Source organism: Equus caballus, chromosome 17, assembly GCF_041296265.1.
Source record: "Equus caballus isolate H_3958 breed thoroughbred chromosome 17, TB-T2T, whole genome shotgun sequence".
In the NCBI taxonomy this organism is placed as follows: Eukaryota; Metazoa; Chordata; class Mammalia; order Perissodactyla; family Equidae; genus Equus; species Equus caballus.
Window position 1 is genome coordinate 68,469,109 of NC_091700.1, and position 21,824 is coordinate 68,490,932.

Below are 21,824 nucleotides of genomic sequence, written 5' to 3' on the forward strand. Positions count from 1 at the left end.
TGAAGGGGACCTAGTGATAAGCAAGACGGACGGAGGAAGTACCTGTTGGAATATTTGAAATGAACTCCCACGTTTAACTCCTTATCATCCTCAAAGCCCATGGATGACAAGAATTCAAACAGGAACGTATTTGCAGACTGAGGTGTTAATCAATTTCTCAATAACAAAAGTGGACCAATTGTGGAATGTACAGACGAACAGCAAGGAGTGTACAAAACCTCAGCCTGGTACACAGACAGGTGAAGGCTAAAGGAATTGGCAGGTATTCTGCCCGAGATGGAGAGGCTCCATGCCAAGAGCTGACAGGTATGGAAAACAAGAGAGTTGGGGCAGAAGTCAAGGTAACTAATTAAAAGATTGTTTTAAGGAACAGCTTTATAATCAGTCTCTTTCCTTGGGTTGCAAGGATCACATGAGGTCCCCTCCTCCTCCCCTAAAAATCCTTAGGAGAATTACAATTTTCTGGAGTATGGGTAGAGTTAGGGCTCACCCACCAAGCTAAAATGAAACCTGCAGTTGCCTGTCCCATTTATTCATCCCGTTTACTCAGAAAAGCAGAATATTGGGGCAGTAAACCCATACATACCAGATGCATAATTAATCAATGCAGTCTTTCACTTATTACTGCAAGTGGAAAACCAAAAATCCCCAGACATTTGAGAAAAATAAATAGCACCAAAGACAAAGACCAAGAAGATCAATTCACTCTAGAAATAATTAAAAGACCAGAGCTTTTCACAAATACATATTAATAAATTCAGTGAGATCCAAGAATAAATGATATCTATAAAATATAGTAGGCTACTGTGGAAAAAAAAAAAAAAAACTACTGGGATGTTACAATGCTCTTAAAAATTCAGAAAGAAACATTGGACTCTGCTTCTGCTTAGGAGGTAGAAAGCTGTAAAAGTGTTGCTCTCACCCTGACAACAAGAACAAGGCTGGTAGTCTACAAAATGGTATTTCTTTCTAGCCCATCAAGGAGCTGTGTTCACAAGGCAGTGTGGGAACTGAAACCAAAGAGCAGCAAGCCCCTCTGAGGAGAGGTGGGACACACAAACTCTCTTCCTTTGCTTAGACCAGACAGACTAGAAGAGTTGGCCCCCATAGGAGCAAGTAAAAACAGTTTAAATGTTAACAAGTCCTCTGAGGCTAAGTGTGAGCTAATATGACAGTTCAGAATGCCCAGAGTTCCAGAAACAAGAGGAGTCTGCCCTTTGCCAAATCTTTTCCACCGCCGTCTGCTGAGTTTTGAAAGGAGCATTGGGGCCCAGCTGGGAGATCTGAGAGAGACCTCCTCGCTGGTGCAGAAATTCGTGACCTGCCCACGTGTGAGGTTGGGACAGGCGAAACTGGAGAATTCCATCTGTACTCTATGCCCGGCATAAGTACAAGGTAGTAGTCACCTGCTGCTGAGGGACAGTCAGAAAACCTGCCCACTCATTTCACCCTGTGCTGACCCCAGGCAGAAGCCCTCTGACCCTGAGGAAGGGCGGGAAAGCCCCTCCTACTGACCCTGCACAAATAATAACGTGGGAGGTTTTTCACTACTGCGGAGGGGCAGGAATGCTGACAGAGCCCCATCCCTGAGGATCCGGCTCCCAAGACCTGCTTAAGACTGAGCTAGGAGCAGGGAACTGAGAAATCCCTCATACCCAGCCCCAGCAGCCTGCCTCAGGAGGAAGTAGGAATGCCAAGAGAGACCCTCTCTGCAGCATAGAGAGGGCCCTTCGGAAGGCTGCTGGTGGACGGCTGATACCAAGAGAAACTTCTCGCAATTCAGGCCTCACACTAAGCACGAAGTAGCATCAGAAGGAACTTGAAATCTCTGGTGCCCTTGTAGGCTTTTCCAAAACGTAGAGCAAAAATACAAAAGAGAAAATATGAGAGAAAAATGAAGAGATGTGGAGAATCAGTTCACAGGTTTCAATCTCATAAAATAAGAGTTCCTAAAAAGAGAATAGAGACACGATTAAAGGAACAAGGGAAGTGATTTCCCAAAGCAGAAGCAATTCATAGAATTTTATAGACAGAGCCTTTCCAGTGGCCAGCAGGATAAGTGACAAAAGGTCCCAACCTAGACATAGCTTTATAAAATATCAGAACACTAGGGACAAAAGGAAGACCCTAAAAACTTCAAAAGAGAAAGGCAGGTCACTTGCAGAAGTACAACAATCAGATTGGCTTTAGAATTTCATCAGCAGTATTGAATTTCAGAGGAAGATGTTATTTATGTTTCATATGAACGTATGGAACGACATGTTTACAGCGTGAAAATTATTTTGAACTGCAAATTCTATACCAGTCAAACCAACCAAGTGTGAGTTGAAAGAAAACCAGCAAGAGTCTCAAATATGGTGGACGTTCTGCCTACAGCCTGTCAAGTTTTCACTATGAATGGGTGCTGTACGTACTGATGGGTTGCTGCCAACATCAAGAATCACACAGTTCTATGTGGCCCCTTGTTTTGTCCTCTGGAGGTTTTACTTTGTCAGTTATCCTCAGTGGACTCCTCTGGAGTGGGTGTTGGGTCTATGCCCCTCATCAGACACTCAGCTTTGGCAGCTCACTTCCTCATCATGCAAGTTTGGGCATCTGAGGGTTGTTTTAGAACAAGGTTTCTCAACCTGGGAATTATTGAGATTTTGGCGGCTGCATAATTCTTTGTTGTGTGGAGGTATCCTGTGCATTGTAGTACATTTAGCAGCATTCCTGGCCTCTACTCACTAGATGCCAGTAGCATTCTCCCAGTCGTGACAATCAAAAGTGTCTTCAGACATTTCCAAATGTCCCGTAGGAGGCAAAATTGCCCCTATATAAGAACCACTATCTTAGGAGGTTAATAGTCTCTCCCATAGGGTTTGCAGTGTCTTTGGCAATAAAATTCCTTCAAAACTATGTAAACTATTGATCTATTTGTTATCAGTCATTTTCAGACACTAGTAATGCAATAAACCCAAAGTTCATTCCTAGACATAATTTTCAAGCTTTGATTTCTTGGCTACCCTGGGGCCATCAAGCTTGAGTGGGAAGGTAACACCTGAATCCTAATGAGCCATAGTGGATTAAAGACTCTTTCAATCTTATTTCCTGCAGTTTGTATTCTAGAAAACAGTTGGCTTTTCCATTTCTTCATGGTATTCAATTTCTGGATTCTGTTTCCTTTCATTTCGACTTGCAAACTAGCCAATTCTTATCTAAACTCATCTCATTCTTGTAATACCTCTGACTCTTCCCAACCACTTCCTGAGAGTTTCAGGCTCAGCTGGCATATGGTGTCCTACAAAGTGATCATAAATTACAGTTTACCATAACAGTCCCTCTGTATAGCAGGTCTCCATAGGGTTCCAGCCTTCAGTTTGATTTCTTCCAATCTGCCAGCCAACCATTAAGCCACGTATTTTAAGTTTTGCATTTCTGCAACAGTCCACTTCAAGCTACCCACTTTTGCAGTAGTTGGGGGTAGGTTAAATGCTCTAATAAGCAGTCCCCAAATCCCAGTGGCTCAGCACAATATATCCTTACCTCCTACTCATATCACATTCCAGTTTGGATCAGTGTGTGAGATGTGTGTTCTTCTCTGTCACTCAAGCACCCAGGATTCTTCTATCCTGTGGCTTTTTTCTCCCCCAGGTCTTCAGATTCTTCTGGAATCCTCCATTCAGTTGGTGGAAAAAGAAAGGAATACACATAGGAGATGTTTGTACACCAATCCTAGAAGTGTGCACATTTCTGTCTCTGTTCTATTAGCAACAACTCTGTCGTGTTGTCCTTCTAACTATAAGGAACCTGGAAATGTAACAGCTCCATGCCGAAGAGGAGGAGAACATGAATATTGGCAAGCACTGGCAGTTTCTGACACGAAGTCCAAAGTAAAATAGAAATTCAGAGGGCTCTAAGCTGAATATATTTAAAAAGATTTTAATGGATTCAAACGCAACAAATTATTTGACAGGGAAGCTGAACATCTTATTAATGTATTTTAGAAAGCATATGTTTCTTTTCTCAACAAGAAAAAAAAAAACAAAGCAATAGCATAGGAACAAAATAGCCCAGGAAAAAATAGCATAATAATAAAAATAGGAATTTCAGGAGGAAAAACAAACCATGCAAAATGGTCAAGTTCTAAAAATAAAGCAAATTATAATCTGCATGATTTTGAAGAGTTGATGGGGTGAGCAAAAAGAAAAACTCTTGACTTTGATATTTGAAACATGTCCTGTATGTGTCACAAGTTTAGAGATAAGGGGATATATTTTCTTTCTCGACAAGTCTTAAATCTCATCATGCACAGTGCATAATACTTATGTAATAATGACATAATAGAAAAAATTATTTGCTTTAAAATGTTTAGACTCTGTAGAGATAGAGAAGATTGAATTATAGTTATAGCATAGAATCTAAAGATTTTATATTTTGACTGTAAAAGATTATTCTATATATGAGTACAGAAAACCACATGACTAAAGGTCCAGACTGTTCACATTGATGAATATCCCAGTATCTGGGTATAGGAGAAATTACTATGGTTAAAACTAAAAGAAGAACAGAGCCAACAGTAGTCTCTCAACACTGTCACTACCAATTGTTATGCTACTATGAATATTATGTCTAGAAAAGATTCCTGAAAAAGTTTCCCTTCACTGTTTTGTTTATCAATAATTGTCTGCTATTACTTGAATTTAGAAAATCCAGGACTATTGTGAAAAGTAGGCAATTTGTCCACCAATTACAGCTTTGTGTGAAAATGGAGCCAGTGACTGGGAGCCAGTAACAGCATTGGATTAGAACTACCTTTGTGAAGCCTCACTCCGTAGGGCTCCTGTAGTTCAGATAATGTATCCTAGTTATTTGGGGACTGAAGCTTATCAAAAGAGATGGAATTAATCATGCTGGGTTGTGCGATATGTTTTGGAGAATGGACACGATTCCACTAAAATGAAAAAGGCAACACAATTTTCTGTGGGCTTTTGAATCCTAAGGTTACCCTCCTGTTCTCCCTACCGTCCATCTCCAGATTGAAGCTTGGAGCAATCCCCAGATTTTAAAGTGCGGGGGGAAGAGGGTGAGGGCAGTCTGCACCTGGAAACCATTTTCTTGATTTGTGCTGGCTGGAGTCCTGGAGGTATAACAGCAAGCATGGCTCTCTGGGATTTCTTTGAAATCTGGGCTGGATGATTTGTCTGAAGGGAGGGAATGGGGATAAAGGGTGGGGAACAATTCATTCCTGGTTGCCACATTGTTGTTCTGCAATGGAGGAGCTTGGCCTGACTTGGGTTTGAGTTGAAAGGAAATCAACAAGGCAGCCTCAAAGTATGCAGGAATTTGCTGCCCTGAACTTGCCAATTTTTCAAACATAACGGGGTATTGTATCCGCACTAGGGGGTTGCCAACATCGAGGCTCATGCAACTCTACGTTGAAGATCTTTTCAATAGCTCTGCAAATTATCATGTGTTTTCATCTGCTTTAGCAATTCAAAGGATGCCAAATAATAATCTCTTTGCTTACATTACCTGCAAATGTACAGTAATAAATTTACTTGTGAAGTTCCCTTTGTTGTGTCATCAAGCATTCACATACTGGAAAGGTTTTTTCTATTTGTACAAACTAGTGAACTCCAAAATGTGAAATGTACTTTGCCCAAGAAGAAGGACAAAAAGATGCAACAGGATGAAAACAATATTCTTAATTTACATGAGCATTTCTCATATACTTTTACACAATATTCAGTATTAATGAGTTTGCACCTCTATGTTCCTGTCCTCATGCAATGAGAAGCTATGCAGCTACCTTTTGAAGGCACCAACTACAGAAAGAATAATAACATTTTTTAGAGTACCTACTATATGCTAGGAATTTTGTACATATTATCTCTCATCCTCATAATAAAACTGCTCGGGACAGGTACTAATATCTGTAAATTTAACAAGAAGAAAGTGATGCTAGAAGCTGGCTTCCGACCAAGGCTATCCAGCTCATAAATGGCTGTCCAGAAATTTGTACCATGGACATGGAGTCTTCAGAGCTCATGTTCTTTAGAGCAGCCTTGTTTATTATGCATCATTTTACAAATCTCCTCTTTAGTAGAGCAAATTTTGGACCTAAATATCATTTTTATTGTTCTCATACAAAGGAGGCCACATGGCCTGATGTTTGGATCCAGAAGACCTGGGTTTGGATTTTGACTCCACCACTTATGACTTTGTGACCTTGGGCAAGACTTTTAATTTACACGACATCAAATTTCTCCATCTGCATAGGCTGTAAGGTTGTTATCCAGACTAAAATACAGTAAAAAAAAAAAGAATTACTCTACTAATGTTAATTAGTACTTCTATAAACTTAGAGAGGAAAATTATATCTAAAGAAACAAATAGTATATATAAGTCATCTTTTTGATCATATCTTCCCACATATTCCAACATGTATAGATCTCAACAAACTTTATCTACTTTTATTCTATTTTCTCTCACATCTTCATAATTAAATGTTTGCTAATTAGCAAAAGCCAAAATTCATTCTTTTGCTGATACAATCACTAGCAGCTCTATTAATTAATTCTTTCTTTCTCTCTATTTTTTTCTTCAAATATTTATTGAGCAGCCACTATGTGCTAAACCTAGTGCTGGCCACTGGGAATATATGTAAAAGATCCCATTTCTGTCCTTGAGAAGTTCACCTTCTGGTGGGAAAGAGAAGAAAGTAACTTTATATCACAAGGTCACACATTCTGTGATGGGGTCTGAAGAGCGCACGGTGTCAGTACTAAATGCAGGCTGGCTGGCTCTGAAGAGCTGATAACTAAAATGAGATTTGACGGATCAGTGGAAGTAAATCAGGCAAGGAAGGTGAAGGAGAGACAGAGGGCATCACAGAGGGAGAAAGAAGTGTGTGCAAAGGCTCAGCGCCATTAAAATGCAGGACACTCTCCATTAACTGCAAATTGTTCAGGCTGGTGCAAGTACAGGGCACAAAGGCAAGTGACAGGAAGCCTAAAGAAGTAAGCTCAAGCTGCAAGGGACCCAAAACATCACATGTGAATTCAGATGTTGGTAAAAGTCCACAGATGATGCCGTTGTTCTCAAAAGAGAATATGCTCTGAAGAGGTTACATGAGCAAGGGTAAATTCTCTGAAAAGTATGTGAATGGCCAGCGTTTTCTGAGTATTCTAATCAGGGAGCCATTCTGATTTGGAGAGCTGAATTGTAGCATAGTTGTTGACCATGCCACCAGTGGGAGAGCAGTTAAATGTCAGCTCCCTTACAAAGCAAGACCTGCAGAGTTTAGTAAAAAGGAAATTATCAGTAGAGAGTATCGGACATAATGGGTTTCATACACATTGATTTAAAGCGTGAGAGTACATTTTCTTACTGAATGGACAATGTTGTAAATTAGGCTAGCTAACAGGAAGGAGCTTTGCTAAAAGTTTATGCAATTTTTATGAGATAAGTTCTTCTAAGTTGAATAATGTTACCATGGCTTATCTACATATGAAATATGAAATAAGTACGGTAGAAGATGGGCAAAGGAGAAGAGTGACAAGAAATTGCCTTTCTCTAAACATTTATATTCTATTGTACCTGCCTAGTTGAAACAGGTGATTCCTCAAAGCTTGAGTCCATGAAACTTCTGGCTGAAGGTACATGAGGCCTTGCTGTACCCAGAGTAAACGTTCCCTGGGAAAATCTGTCCTGTAAAAGTATTGCAATTAAAAGGAATCATTCTTCTGAAACTTTCTCTATGGAACAAGTTTCCCAGCCTAAGCCAAAGCTTGCTCACCTTAGAATTCAGACGTGTGTTTAAGTCTACTTGGTTCCCTTTCACTAGGAGATGATTTGTGTAGGGGAATGAGTAGCCTCTGAGAAAAATGAATCCAAAAGAAGCAAGTTCTGTTGAATATCATTGTCTGAATATGCTGGGGCTAAGAGCAAAGCAGAAGGAAGACCATCTCACTCAGATGGTCTTTTGGTCCAGACCCCAGAGATTCTTGATGGAAACTGGGCATTGACGTGAAAATGGGGCCACTAAAAGTAAAAATGGAAAGAACTATTTGCATAAACATCACCTGGAAGCTTTGTAACACAAAGTGCCACTGATTTGGCACTTAGCCAAGTAAGCTGACATTTAGAGTGTCTACCATGTGCCGTGTACTGTTCCAAGTATATTTTAAATTACTGAATCCTCTCAACAACCTTATCAGATACTTATTGTTTTCATTTACAACACTTTAAGTAAATTGCAACATAGAGAGGTTAAGAAATTTGTCTAAGGTCACATGGTAAGTAAGTAGGAAAGCTGGGATTTGAACCCAGTCACTCAACCTCCAAAACCCACATTGTTAACCATGGTGCAACTTAAAAGTGGTAGGGAGAGGGGTTCTTCTCTGATAAGAAACTGTTCAAGGGTCCCAGAGCATTGTCATCATTAACAGCATTTGCAGTTTTGCACCTCATGAGGCCTTTGGCACAATGAGGAGCTTTGTACTGAAGGACCTGAGAAAGCATGACTTCAAAGGCCACCAACTTGGGCCACTGGGAGTAACACGGGAGTGGGAGGGTGGGGGAATGTGAGGGAGTCATAGAGTTCATCACAAACAACAACGATGAGCGCTGGAGGAGGAGAGAAGGAGAATCAAGCATAATCAGGAGGTAGTTGAGAGCAGTATTCAGAAACCTACATGAGAACCCCCCTCCCTCCACTCCCTGAGATATGAGAGAGAAAGCAAGGGGAGCGGCAGTCTCCTTATGGAGGAGGGACAAGAGCCAGGGAAATACTGTTCGTGAAAAAGTGGCATGATCCAATGTTGGGTGTGGCCTGAGAAGCATATGATACATTTGCATTTATTAACTCTAACTAATAGCAGTGATGGGGAAGTCCCAAATGCTCTCATGTAGTGCATTTCAACTGTAAAACAATAGATGTATAGTGAAGTTGTGAGACAGTTCAATGTAGTCTTCCCCGTGCAACTAGCAAAGAACTTGATTTTAAGAAATTTAAATCAACCACTGTCCAACTTGGCCAGAAGCTCTCACAGGTCTCGAACTTCTTTATATCGCAGTTTCTTTATTGATAAATGGGAATACAGCAGTATTCTCTAACTTGTAAAGATAACGTTAAGACAAGAACTTCAGGAATAACAGGACAATAACATCCCAAATAATGACTTACATCTGTATATGAAATTTTATTATTAACCATGATGTAGCATATCTTCCTTTCAGCATTATTTTGCAGTTCTGGTATGACTAAGAAGGGCATATGCCAAACTAACATTTCCATCACAAGTGGTGATTTAAACGTTATACGCAAATGAGGTAGATGATTCCATTTCAACCAAATGGAACGTAATGGTGCATGACGCTGCAGAACTGGCCTAGCGAAGCAGATCAAGCTGGGCGAATCATCGCAGAAAGAATAGTAGAGTTTTAAATTAAAACTCTGAGTTTTTCAAAATAAAAATAATTTTAACCCGTCCTAGTGATATTTTTCATAAAAATATTGCAGAAAACAAAAAGATGACCCATGGTATCCGTGAAATCATAAATTTACAATGCCATTTTCCTAGAAGAAAAAGAACGCATAACTGGAAAAACGTTTAGGAATTCTCTTCATTCAGTATTCTAAGACAGCTACCCTATAAAGTCCTACTTAACCATGTTTCTGAGTGTCAGAAACTTTCTGTCTTTCATCAATTAGATTGAGGAAACATTCTAACATACACTCTTACTTGCATTTTTCTCTAGGCTTAAGAACTTCCTAGTCTGGTATCGCTTACTTCCTGTATGCAGTGATTATATTACTGTAATCACAACCAAACCTTTTTTTTTTAATTCCCCGTCGTGAAACTTAGTTCTATCTTGCATTGTAACTTGCTATGCGGAGAAGTAAAATATATCTCCATGAGTCAACAGTAGCATCATAAATACTCTATTACGGAACACTAATGAGAGGGACTGCCAAGGTACCCATTGCGCTGGCTTAGCAGAGAGTGCATAAAAGAGTAATAAATCAGTGGTTGTTAACAGCTGATTTGCAGTATTTAACATATAAAATATAGTCTGTGTCAGATACATAGTTGCAGATTTCTCCTAATCCCCTGGTAAACTGATACACATAACAAAAAATAACCAATATATTAATGTCAGACTGCACCCACTTGCCTTTATGTTCTCTGACCCCTCTATGTGGAGAGTCAATTGCTGACACCAGAAAGCCACATTTGTTGGCTAAGTAATGTCCCTCACTATCTGGCCCCTGGAAAGTATAGTTTAAGTGAACTTTTAACAGGTTTCTGGTAGAGATGGCTGCAAAGTATTCAAATTGATGTTGGCTATGGCCAAAACACCCATTTGTCATTCTAACAACAGACTCCTCATTTAGGAAACCAGTTCAATGATCAGTTAGATAATGCTGAGTCCTGTGGATCAATAGATACATGGTTAGAGCTATGCTGGTTCCCTGTGGACCCCTTATTGAATATTTATTCCATACTCAGCTTCCATCTCATACAAATCACAGCCAAAACAGTCTTTCATGGCCTGATATTTCATGGAAAGAGAGTCTCTTTGGGAACCTAAAGAATGAGACTCAGTGGGGAATTTTAGCCTCTGGCTGCTTCATAAAATAAATACTTCAACGAAACCATTTGCATAATGAAACTGTATCATCCATAAGAGATTTAGGAAATTGTATCAAATGAAGCTAAACTACAGTTTAAGGACATGTTTTAGGGGGTAGATAAGTGAATCTTCATAATCCACGTAGTTCTTTATGTTTTGTTTTCGGGGGGAGGGATCTCTTTGCTCAATTTTAGAACGGAGAATGCTCATTAGAAAATGATAGCTGTTTGCTGTGTACCAGTTTTCATGATTTACCTGAGGCAGTTTTTTAAATTCCTAGTGCCTTTTTTATTCTTTATTCTTGTAGTTCACATATTTGGTTAATAAGTCAGCAGATGATTGGAGTCTTGTGGACCCCCTTAGTATAAAACAAAGGAGGCATCCAGGAATCCCCCTGAACTTCCCCCCTTAAAGCTGGGCTGTTCCTACTTACTGGAACCACAGATTCATGTTGTCATACACTCCACTATGTTCTGCCAGAAGAGAGCTCTGCTCTTGTAAACTCTACTGTGCATTTGCTTGCACTTGTGCTAGACTCCAGAATCTCTGAGATATTATTCTGTTTATTCTTTTTTGGAGACTGCCAAATGGAATGTTTTGTCAGAATTCAAGAAAGGCAGTCAGAAATTTGCATTGTGAGTCTTCTGCAAAACATAATGTAATGTTCTTTGGGCTCCTTAGATCCTATTCTTAGTTTTTTAACATGGTCCCTTGACAAACAGAAAATTTCTTATGAAGTTGGAAAACCTAGATTAAAATCAAAGAATAATAGAGTTTTAAATCTTAATGAATAACATAATGAATGCTCTTATGTCCAATAAACATTTTAATTAATTGTTTTTATTCTTATTTTCTAAGAAGCTCTGGTATTTCCAGATTCCTAAGTGGTTTTGGACAATGCACTCCCAACATCATCACTGTCAGCATCAAACATTTATTGAGTACTATTGTGTACAAGGCACCGTAATTACTTGAGTTCTGAAACTAATCAAGGACCATTTTATGGAATTGAATAACCATATCTAATTTGTACATAGATCTCCTTTCCCTTCTACCAAGCTGAACCACCTCCTTTTGGCTGCTGAAATGTCTTAGATAATCTTTAATCTCTGCTTTGTGAGTAAGGGAATGACGAGGGGAAATTGACTCAAAATTATTGATGCCACATTGTTAACTGCATTCAACACTACAGCCAGCAATTTCAGTCAGCCATGCCTGGGAAGAATTTTGGGCTAGTGTCAAATATGAAGAAGAGAGGAGGGAAATAGAACTTTTCCTCATCTTTTCAATAACCTTAGGACTGTAATTCATTCAAAGATATTTCTCTCATTACTCTGAGCTCCCAGTACGCATACTATAGGTGAGCTTTAGGTCTGGAACTATTATGATGATCGTATAGTCACGGCAGTCTAGGATATGCTGTGATAAAAAAGTAAACCAAAAATCTCAGTGAGTTATAACAAAGACTTATTTCTTGCCCAGAGGAATTCTAATGCTGGTCAGGTGACTTTCCAAGGTAGCTGTGCTGCGTGCAGTGACTCAGTGATCCAGGCTGTTTTGATCTTTGAACCTGCCACATCAACATGCAATTTCCAGATTATATCTGGAAGAGAGATGGGGAAGAGAGAGAGGGAGAGTCTCCCACTGGTTCTTAAATTCTTAGGCCCAGAAGTGACAATGGTCTTACAGCTGGTCAGAAATAGCCATATAGCCTAACTGCAATGGTCTGTGAAATGCAGGCGAGCACACAGATATTTGGTGAACAGTAAATATTGGGTGAACAGTAAACACTCTGCCACAGTGATCAAAAGCACAGGCTCCTTGTTTGCAATAATGCTAAGAGGGAGTCATTAATATTAATCTCACTTTAGAGATGATGAAAATTGAAGCACAGAAAGGCTAAGTAACTTTCCCAAAGTCACACAGTGATTCACTCAGGGATTAAACCCAGCTAACATGGCTCTACAGCCCCCACTCCTAAACCATGCTCTATGGCTTTTGAGAAGTAATTTGCTTTTTCTTAGTTTTCCCAATTGCAAACTAGGGTAAGGTTATCTATCCACTGGAATTTATTGATCACAAATAAAGATACGTATTGTGCAGATAAAATTTTTACTGTTTTGAAGTACCACTAGATGCCAGGGATGTTATATTTTTTATATACTATAATCTCCATAATATCTCAATAATGATGATGATGATGATGATGATGATGATGACTAGGATGACAATAAATCTGACATTTATTGAAGACTTAACATCACACTCTGTACTAAGCACATAACATAAACCATTCCATTGAATCCTCATTGTAATTCTGTGCTCAATTTCATATTCCAACTTTACAGGGAGAGAAAATGATGTTCAGAAGATTTTACATAATTTTATCAAGGCCAAGTAAGTGATAGAGCTGGGATTCAAAACCCTGCCATCATTTATACTACACTGCTCTGTCACCTATCAAATGAGCTATTAAAAGTAGAAGTATCTTAAAAACAAAAACACTATGTCAACTCAAATTGTTATTACTTATTAAACTTTTTTTACCTATGGTAAAAAGTCCTGTTCTCTATCGCTCTAACGTGTTTCCCTCTAATGGCAAAGTGTATTGCCTCAAACTCTGGTCTTTTTGATAACTAAATGACAGGAGTGTTTTCCTGAAGACTTGACTGAATCTTCAGTGAGTCTATAGTTCCCACGGCATGCCACGAATTGCAGGAGTTTCATAACTGTTGTCAGAGTTCCATTTGAATTTAGTGAAAATATAAAGTTTCGGTAATAGTAGTATGCCATCACACACAGTTCCAGGTGTAAGCCTTTGTTTTTCCCTTTCCCTAGTCTGTTTATAAGACAGGATGGTTGTTTTGCTCATCATTATTTCGTTCCATAAAAAATTCAATTAGCATGTATAGCTCTAGTAACGTTTCTCAGGAAATCTTGTCTTTTACAAGCCTCATTTTGCTTTCTATTAAATACACACTCTTTATATCATTAAAGGATATCTTTTGTATGGTCATTTTCTATTTCCCTGTATCTAGAAAAATAATAGAGTTTATTAATAGGTGACAATCCCACTTGCCACCAAGTTACGGCTGGTTTTATAGCTCAGATGAGCAAAAGCAGGAAGAATAACAGAGCATGAAAGATGTCTGCTAAATATTTATTGAACCCTCCAAGTTCTTAGAATGAAAGAGTTCTGGGCAGTTCTACACACTAATGGAAACGTTCACTATCTTTAGAGTTCTCTCACTAGATTTTTCTACCACTGTCATACCAGGCCCCAGGGACACACCCTCATCCAAGCATGAACTCAAACATTTTAACTATTTGGTTCAACTTCATTGAATTTCAGCGTTTTGGTCCCAAGTTCTTTCCACTCTGCCCCTGGATCTATGCAATGAAAAAGATTCCTTCCTTTTCCTCGTATCATTGGGAATCATGTTGTATCTGCTCCCTCCTCCCCAGGGTGAGTAGCTTTCTCACCCCCCTCCTCCAGCCCCAGATTTACCCTGTCTTTCGGAATGGAAATTACTGCTTTACAAACCTGTATCTGAATCTTCTCACCTTATTCTTTGGATCTTTGTTTCTCACAAAAATAATAAACTGTGTGGAAAATTGAGACTTCTGTGAGAAAGTTCAAAGGAAGTTACTAGAGCAAAGAAAATAAGGAAAGGTAAATGGGAAAAATATTATTCCTGAAAATTCCAGATTCTGAAATGACCATAAACATGACCTGGTGAAAATAAGAGTTTGTTTTATTCCAACATTCATCTAATTCCATCCAAGCTACAAACCAGTCTAGGTTAATCAGTTGCTTTGCTTTTAACCGTGTCTCACCTCAGCTGCTGCCTGCACAGATTTGCATCGTTGGGATCCTTTATCGTGTGCCTCATATTCTTGGCATTTATTCACGCAAAAGGCCATTGCATTAAAGGATGATAAAAAAAGAGTTGTATGTTCACTAACTTCTATACATTCAACTAACCATTATGAGAGAATATTTTTCCTTATATGTTGAAATTTACTTGAGAACATACAAAATTATAAGCATTTATGAGTCTAAGGATCTATTTTCCTTACTTCTGGAATAAAAATAATTCAACTTTTTTATCCTTCTCTTTTAAATTAACTTACAATTTATCTAGTTTTTTTTCCTTCCCTTCTTCATTTTCTTTTTTATGTTTCCTTGCCAGTCATATTCCATGCTTGGTATTATATTTGTGGGTAAGGAACGACTCTTTTTTACAATTCTTTCTGAAACTGCTCTCAGAGATGCTGAACATGCATCCGATTTAATCATTCAGAGATTCGTTCATTGAGCAAATATGTGTTGACCATCTACCACCTGCCATCAGGTGCCTGCAGTAATCCTACCCAACTTTCTCTAATTCATATTGAAATTAGAAGATCTGAAGGGAATGGAGGTGAAAACCACTTTATTTTATTTTGTGTGTATATGCAAAGTAAAATACTATTTAAATTTCTAGTTTTCTCTAGAAGTTCATAATCTTATCAACATTTAAAAAATTCCCATGGTATATATCTTTCTGTCTGTCTCTCCATTCATCCATCCATCCACCCACCCACCCATCCATCTTCGCCAGTCATTGACAATATAGGCCAGGAGAGTCAGAGCCAGGACTGAGCTCAGAGGCCTATGGCAGTAGAAGAAACATATTGCCTGGATATTATTAGGAGAAAGCCATTAATTACTTAAACAATTATTTCAATTTTTTTTAAGCCTTACTGTGTGCCAGGCATTGTTCTAGAATCTGGAGATATGAGATTGACAGGCTCTTGACTCTCAAAGAGCTTACATTGTAAGCCTTCGAACCAGGCAATACAGTTCCCTACAGCGAGATCTCACTATTGACCTGGGCAGTTGCTCTAGCTGGTGGGTGCTTGGAATTCAAATCCATGAAATTGACTTTTTTTTAACTTTAATAATATGTTTTATTTATTCAATATATCCAAAATGTCATTTCATCATGTAATCAATATAAAAATTATTAATGAGATATTTTACATTCTTTTTTCATACCAAGTCTTCAAAATCCCATGTGTATTTTATGCTTACAACACATCTCAATTCTCATTATCCCTAATTCAAGTGTTCAGTTGCCACCTGTAGTTATTGGCCGTCATGTTGCACAGCACAGCTATAGACAATAGCATATGATTGATTTTAAGGGGCTAGTCCCACTCATAGACATCTACTAGCCTAACTCTGTTGTCCCATCCTTTACTCACCCCTTGTGTAGGAATGCTCTCCACCTATCTGGTGGTCAACTTCACCAATCATTCCCCCATTTTCCATATGACACCTAACTTTACCGTAGAAAGCAATGTCTTCCCTGTTACAGCCTTGACACTTTAACAAGGAGACACTTACCTGTGTTTACTCAAGACTACCTTGTATGTAGGCTAGTACTGGCCTATCCGGTCTCTAGAACTTTGCTACTGGTGGGTGAATCTCAGTGTATCAGTTCACATGGTTTGGCCACAAGTGACAGAGTTCTTAACAATGACTTAAGAGATTTTGACATTTATTTTTCACTTATCATGAAGTTTGGAACCAGGCAGTCCCAAGATGGCTTGGAGGTCAAGGCGGGAATGTCTCTTTACCCTACCCATGGCCTGCCCTCCACCGCTGCCCTCCTCCTCATGTTGGCTTTTGTATTCTGATTTATTGCCTCAGGGTCTCAAATCAGCTGTTTAAGCTCCAAAAAAACATTCTAGTCACACAAACTCATACATGGTCTGAAAGTGAAAGAATGGAGAATAGGCCAATGGCTTGTTCCTATGAGCCTCTGTCTTTTAATCACGGAGGGAAAATATTTCTGAAATGCTCCCAGGAGATTTCTTATATCTTACTGGCCAGAAGTAAGTCACATACCCACCTCTAGCCGGAAGGAAAATTGGAAACATTCAGGTGCCAAGAGACTGGGGTGTTTGGAATTGTTTTGGGGCAACATTCAGCCACTTGCAGTGAAACACAAGGTTAGGGCAAAGGCCAAGCATGAGCCTGACTTAATCTGAAATCAGTGAAATGGACTGTGGACCCCCTTTTTTGCCTGGAGAGAGAGTCTAGGCTGAGATCAAACCTAGAGTATGGGGGTGGGGGCGGGGAGGGAACAGCAGTTAGATGCCCTTGGGTGAGGGATACAGGGGAGGACCAATGAAATCATCACGGGTGACAGGACCAATTTCGAGAACATTTGAATGCCAGGTAGCAGATTTTTTACTTTATTATGTGGATAATGAGGATCTATTAAAGGTTTCGGAGTAAACATGACAATAAGAAATTTTAAACCAGCGGAATTGTGCAGCCTAGGTGTGGGTAGAGGTTAATCAATGCTACTTCTACTGGAAACTCTGCCTATGTGTGCTGCTTTCCTGTACACCCAAAATAAGAGAGAGCAAACTCTACATGATGTGGACTATACCATCTGCAGGATAACCTCACAGGAAAGTCTACAGCCTCGGAGAAGACCATGAGGAATAGGAGTAACCTGAAGCTTTCAGACTGGAGAACTTGTAGTTCACTAAATTTAAAGACTGACCAGTTATCAGAAGCACATCCCATATCAAGATGACATAGATAAAAGAGATTCAAAATGATCACTTTTCAGTTCTAAAAATGATTATATTACAAAGGAACATAAATGGATTAATGGAAAAGTTGAGGCTCTGAAATTTGAGTAAAGGAAAATATCTTAAATTAATATTACAAAGATAAAAATGGTAGTAAAATTAAGGTACTATTCCTTAAATTCATATTTCATTTTTAAGCTGAATGGCTCTTCGTTCTCAAGAATAACCACAAGAGAAAAGTTATAAAGGCATAGCTGATGCATATTTTTATAGTTTTGCCCTCTCTGTCTTCAGGTAGAAAAAAATCGAGCTTAATTATTCTATAATCATTACAGTTTTCTCGGCCCTGTTGCTCTTTGACCTTATAGTAGATTCTCCCTAGATAGCTTAATATTCTTTACCGTTTAAAATCAAATTTCCCACATTGCTTTTCTTTAAAAAGGCCACATAGCCACAGATATAATCATGATTAAAAAACCTTCAGCTTTGGTGTTAAAAGTATACTGCTTTTATCTTCTAATAGGATGAGTTCAGATGGTCCCAAGCAATATTTTTAAACTGCCACCTAATCCTTTACAGCTAATAAGCTGTTCTACAAGATCATGGTGATTATCCACAAGGTTGTGTACTTTATTGTAGAAAATGGTTTTTTCTTAAGTATAAATGATGTCAACAAAATGCAGGAGTCTTTGATATTAGGATAAATTAAAATCAATCCTTAAAATGGCAATTTATTACAGGATGCAAACCAAAGTTTAAAAGATGCAATTCCAGTTTGCCCTTAAATAAAGCAAAAAAGCATTTCTGAAGAGTCAATGTCCATTTATCCTATTTGCTTTTGGGTTTTTTGTGTGTGTGTGTGGGTTTTTTTGGTGGGGAAGATTGGCCCTGAGCTAACATCTGTTACCAATCTTCCTCTTTTTTTTTTTCTTGACAAAGATTGTCTCTGAGCTAATATCTGAGCCAATCTTCCACCATTTTTTGTATATGGGATGCTACCACAGCATTGCTTGATAAACAGTGTGTAGGTCCATGCCCGGAATAGGAACCCGAGAACACTGGGCTGCAAAGGCCAAGCATGTGAACTTCACTATGCCACTGGGCCAGCCCCTATCCTATTTGTTTTAACCGGGCAGATTTCATTGCTTTTGATCAAAGGCCATCACCTAGTATTTTGTATAAGGAGCTGAGTATAATATGATATTTAGAAGAATTGGCAGAAGAGTGATTTTTCTAATCGTGAAGAACAGTAACAAATGAGAGATGATAACCTAATAGGAATTATCACGGGGCTGGCCCCGTGACTGCGTGGTTGGGTTCATGCACTTCGCTTTGGCAGCCCAGGGTTCACCAGTGTAAATCCTGGGCGTGGACCTACACACCACTCATCAAGCCATGCTGTGGCAGCGTCCCAATAGAAGAACTAGAATGACTTTCAACTAGGATATACAACTATGTGCTGGGGCTTTGGGGAGAAAAAGTAAAGTGGAAGATTGGCAACAGATGTTACTCAGGGCCAATCTTCAATTAAAAAAAATGGTAGATGCTAAATATTATATACGTATCTGTACTAAAGAGTGAGCAATGTCTTTCCAGAATGTTGTTTAAATTTATTAAGTGTTACCCTGACTGCTATTGGATCCAAAACGGTAGGATAAAACTGGTATGAAAGACATGTGGCTCAAATACTTGTAAAATGCTTGGCTGGGTTAGGAGAGTCTGCCTGAATTGTGGCTACAGTATGGTCTGACAAAGCTCTAAAGAAGTATTTGAGCTGGGGAAATAGTGATTTCCAAGACGATCGATTCCTCTCAATACTTCAAAAGATTTCCAAGAAACTAAGAAAAATAAGCTTTTTTCCACCAGTATATTGTGCAGAACATCTTAGCTGACTCTCCAGTTGTAATGTCTATATATCGTAACAACAAACTGACAAAAGACTCATTTGGCTTCAGGAGTCAAAGATGGTTGACTTGATGCAGCTGTGGCCATGTTGGCCCCCATTTGTTCATCCCTTCTTGGATTCAGATATGCAAAGTAACTGAGATGCTTGCCAGAGCCAAGGCAGTGTCTTAATCTCTGTCCCTAATACTTAGACTGAGCTATTTAGCCTTAGGCTCACCTAAGATAACCTCATCCCAGAGAATATTAACACACAGCAGAATGTTCCCACATGGCGTTGGCTTTCTCATCACTACAGACACAGGATACAATTCTAAGCCTTGGGTGCCCTTTGCCTCAGTTTCCTTTATCTTTCCCAAGTCTGTAAGGCAAAGGATTTACTCTTGCTCCATCAACTCACTTCTTTTCTTCCCAAATTGTAATGATTATTAACAGTAATAAAAAACTCAGTATTTATAGTTCTGTGGTTGAACCAGACTGAGTTTGATAGATAGGTTTCAGAGAAATCTCAATTTTTGCGTAGATGTCATGAAATGAAGGAATCTGATTAAGGAGAGTTTTACTTTTGCACAATCCAGAATAGCAACACCAGAAGGTTGCAGGGAAATTATTTTGTGAGATTTCCTGTTCTGCAGTGTGCTTATGTCATTCCAACTCCACCTCTTTCAAGGAGAACGAAATTTTGGGTTTGCAAATTTAGACAGCATATACTACAATTAGCAACATACAATCCTGGAGTGTGAGGCCTTTCAAGTTCGGCCCTCTCTGTCTACATGCAAGGAAAAGGAGGCCCTGAGAATTATATCCATTTGAAAGAGGACACAAACTAGTAATCAACAGGAGGATCCTAGCTGGGCCTTCTGCTCTCTGGTACAAGAAATTTTTCACAATTGCTCTGGTCTCTTACTGTATCATTATCATATAAACTAACATTTAATAATGGCATTTACATATTTAATTTGATATAAATAACACAATTTTGACTATTTTTATGCAACTTAGTCAACTCTCTCAGTTGCAGTTAATCAGGATTTGAGTAGACATCGCAATTTTGACAATGCTGGCAGGAAATATCACATAGTTAGTATAGAGAGCATCACCTCTGAAGGCAGCAAGTCAGAAGGTCCAATAGACCAGCATTATAATCTGCCTTTTCCTCCCATCATTCCCATCTTCCTTAGAGAGAAAAGAGAATGTTAGAAAGCTAACAGTATCTTTCATATTTTAGATCACCGTTGGAGGAAAAAAATCCAAAGTTCATGTCTACAGGTTTGAACTGAGTAAGCAAATAGTTATATAAACCACATGGAAGAATCTAGAACTTCTCAGTTGTTGAAGAAACCATTTTGTAGTCGAATGTATAACTGAAATAGAGGGCGCACCAACCTCCTTTCATATTTCCTTGATGGACCTAGACACATCCAATTCACAAGCCTATTTCCCATTTGATCTTAGAGGACATGTGGCACACAACTTTCCATGTATTTGATGGTCTCCTTTTGCTGCAAGCAACGAAAACAAAACAAAACTTTCATGCTCCTTAGCCTAAAAAGGAGGGAATTTTGCTCACATTGTCACCTTGGAAAAGGCCAGAATTTGGTCTAAGGTCAAGTGAATGCAGGGACTCAACCACTGCCCAGATGTTTCTCTCTTTCTCTTCATTGCTTGTCTATGCTTTCTTCCAAATATTAGTTTCATCCTCTCTTCTACGTATGACATGGTCTTTCCCCACATAGGAAGGGATATGTATCCTAGCAACTCTGGGCTTGCAAAAGGCAGAAAACTCTCCACCAATTTAACTTAGATAGACAACAGCCTAGGAAAGATTTTATTTGCTCTTGCTTTAATCATGTGCCAGCTTTGAACCAGTCACTACAGACAGAAAGTCTGAGTATTCTGCTGGTCCTAACCTTGACCATGTGTCCACCCCTACTGCCAGGGGGTAGAGTTTTTACCAGAATAAGTTAAAGTAATACAGATATGACCACTTCAGGAATCTCAAGTGTAGTAACTATGCCAGCTCACCTAACAATGCTAACACTTACTGGATGCTCACCATATTACTACCAACACTTTAAGCGCTTTACAGGTGTTAACTATTTTAATCTTCACTGCCTTATGTGGTAGACTCTATTATTACTTCTATATTAAGAGAAACTGAAGCCCAGTGGAGTTAAACAATTTGTCCAGGTCACAAAGCTAAGCAGCAAAGCCGTAGCAGCTTGGCCCAGGACATACACTATTAATCTGTACAGTGTATTTTTACATCCTAGAGGCTCGCCGGCAAACTTTTGCCCACATCTTCAGGGATCCCTCCTTCATTATCTCTGATACTTAAGGATATTTTCTTATGTAAAGCCAACTCCTTCACCTTGACTCTTTATTCCATCACCTCTTGCTTCCTCAGGAACTTGCCCACCAATCATTCCCTGCTTTACCCGAATCTTCCAACCCTTCCATCTGCCAGATCCTCTCCCTCAGTCCTACCAACACCCATAATCTCTTTACTTTTATCGTTCAAAGTTTTTAAAGCAATATTTTTTACTCATTGACTCCTCTTCATTACCTTTTATTCACATTCCCTGCAACCCCCCACATTTGTCATCTGTCCTATTCACGCCCTCTTCTACACACTGTTGCAGTGAAGCAGGTTATTAGTGATTTTACTACCATTGCATTCCCAAAGACTAAATCCAATGGACACTCTT

The 21,824-nt window shown here is 39.0% G+C and overlaps 1 long non-coding RNA gene across 2 annotated transcripts in view; it reads right to left on the minus strand.

Annotated features, from left to right (window-relative positions):
- Positions 1 to 21,824, minus strand: part of LOC106781877 (uncharacterized) — a 179,153-nt gene that overhangs the window by 20,623 nt on the left and 136,706 nt on the right. For both annotated transcript variants that reach the window (XR_011427828.1, XR_011427829.1), the window contains 2 exons: positions 7,582 to 7,692; positions 3,526 to 3,655 (listed from right to left, as the gene is read on the minus strand). This is a non-coding gene — a long non-coding RNA (uncharacterized lncRNA). The remainder of the gene's footprint in view (positions 1 to 3,525; positions 3,656 to 7,581; positions 7,693 to 21,824) is intronic.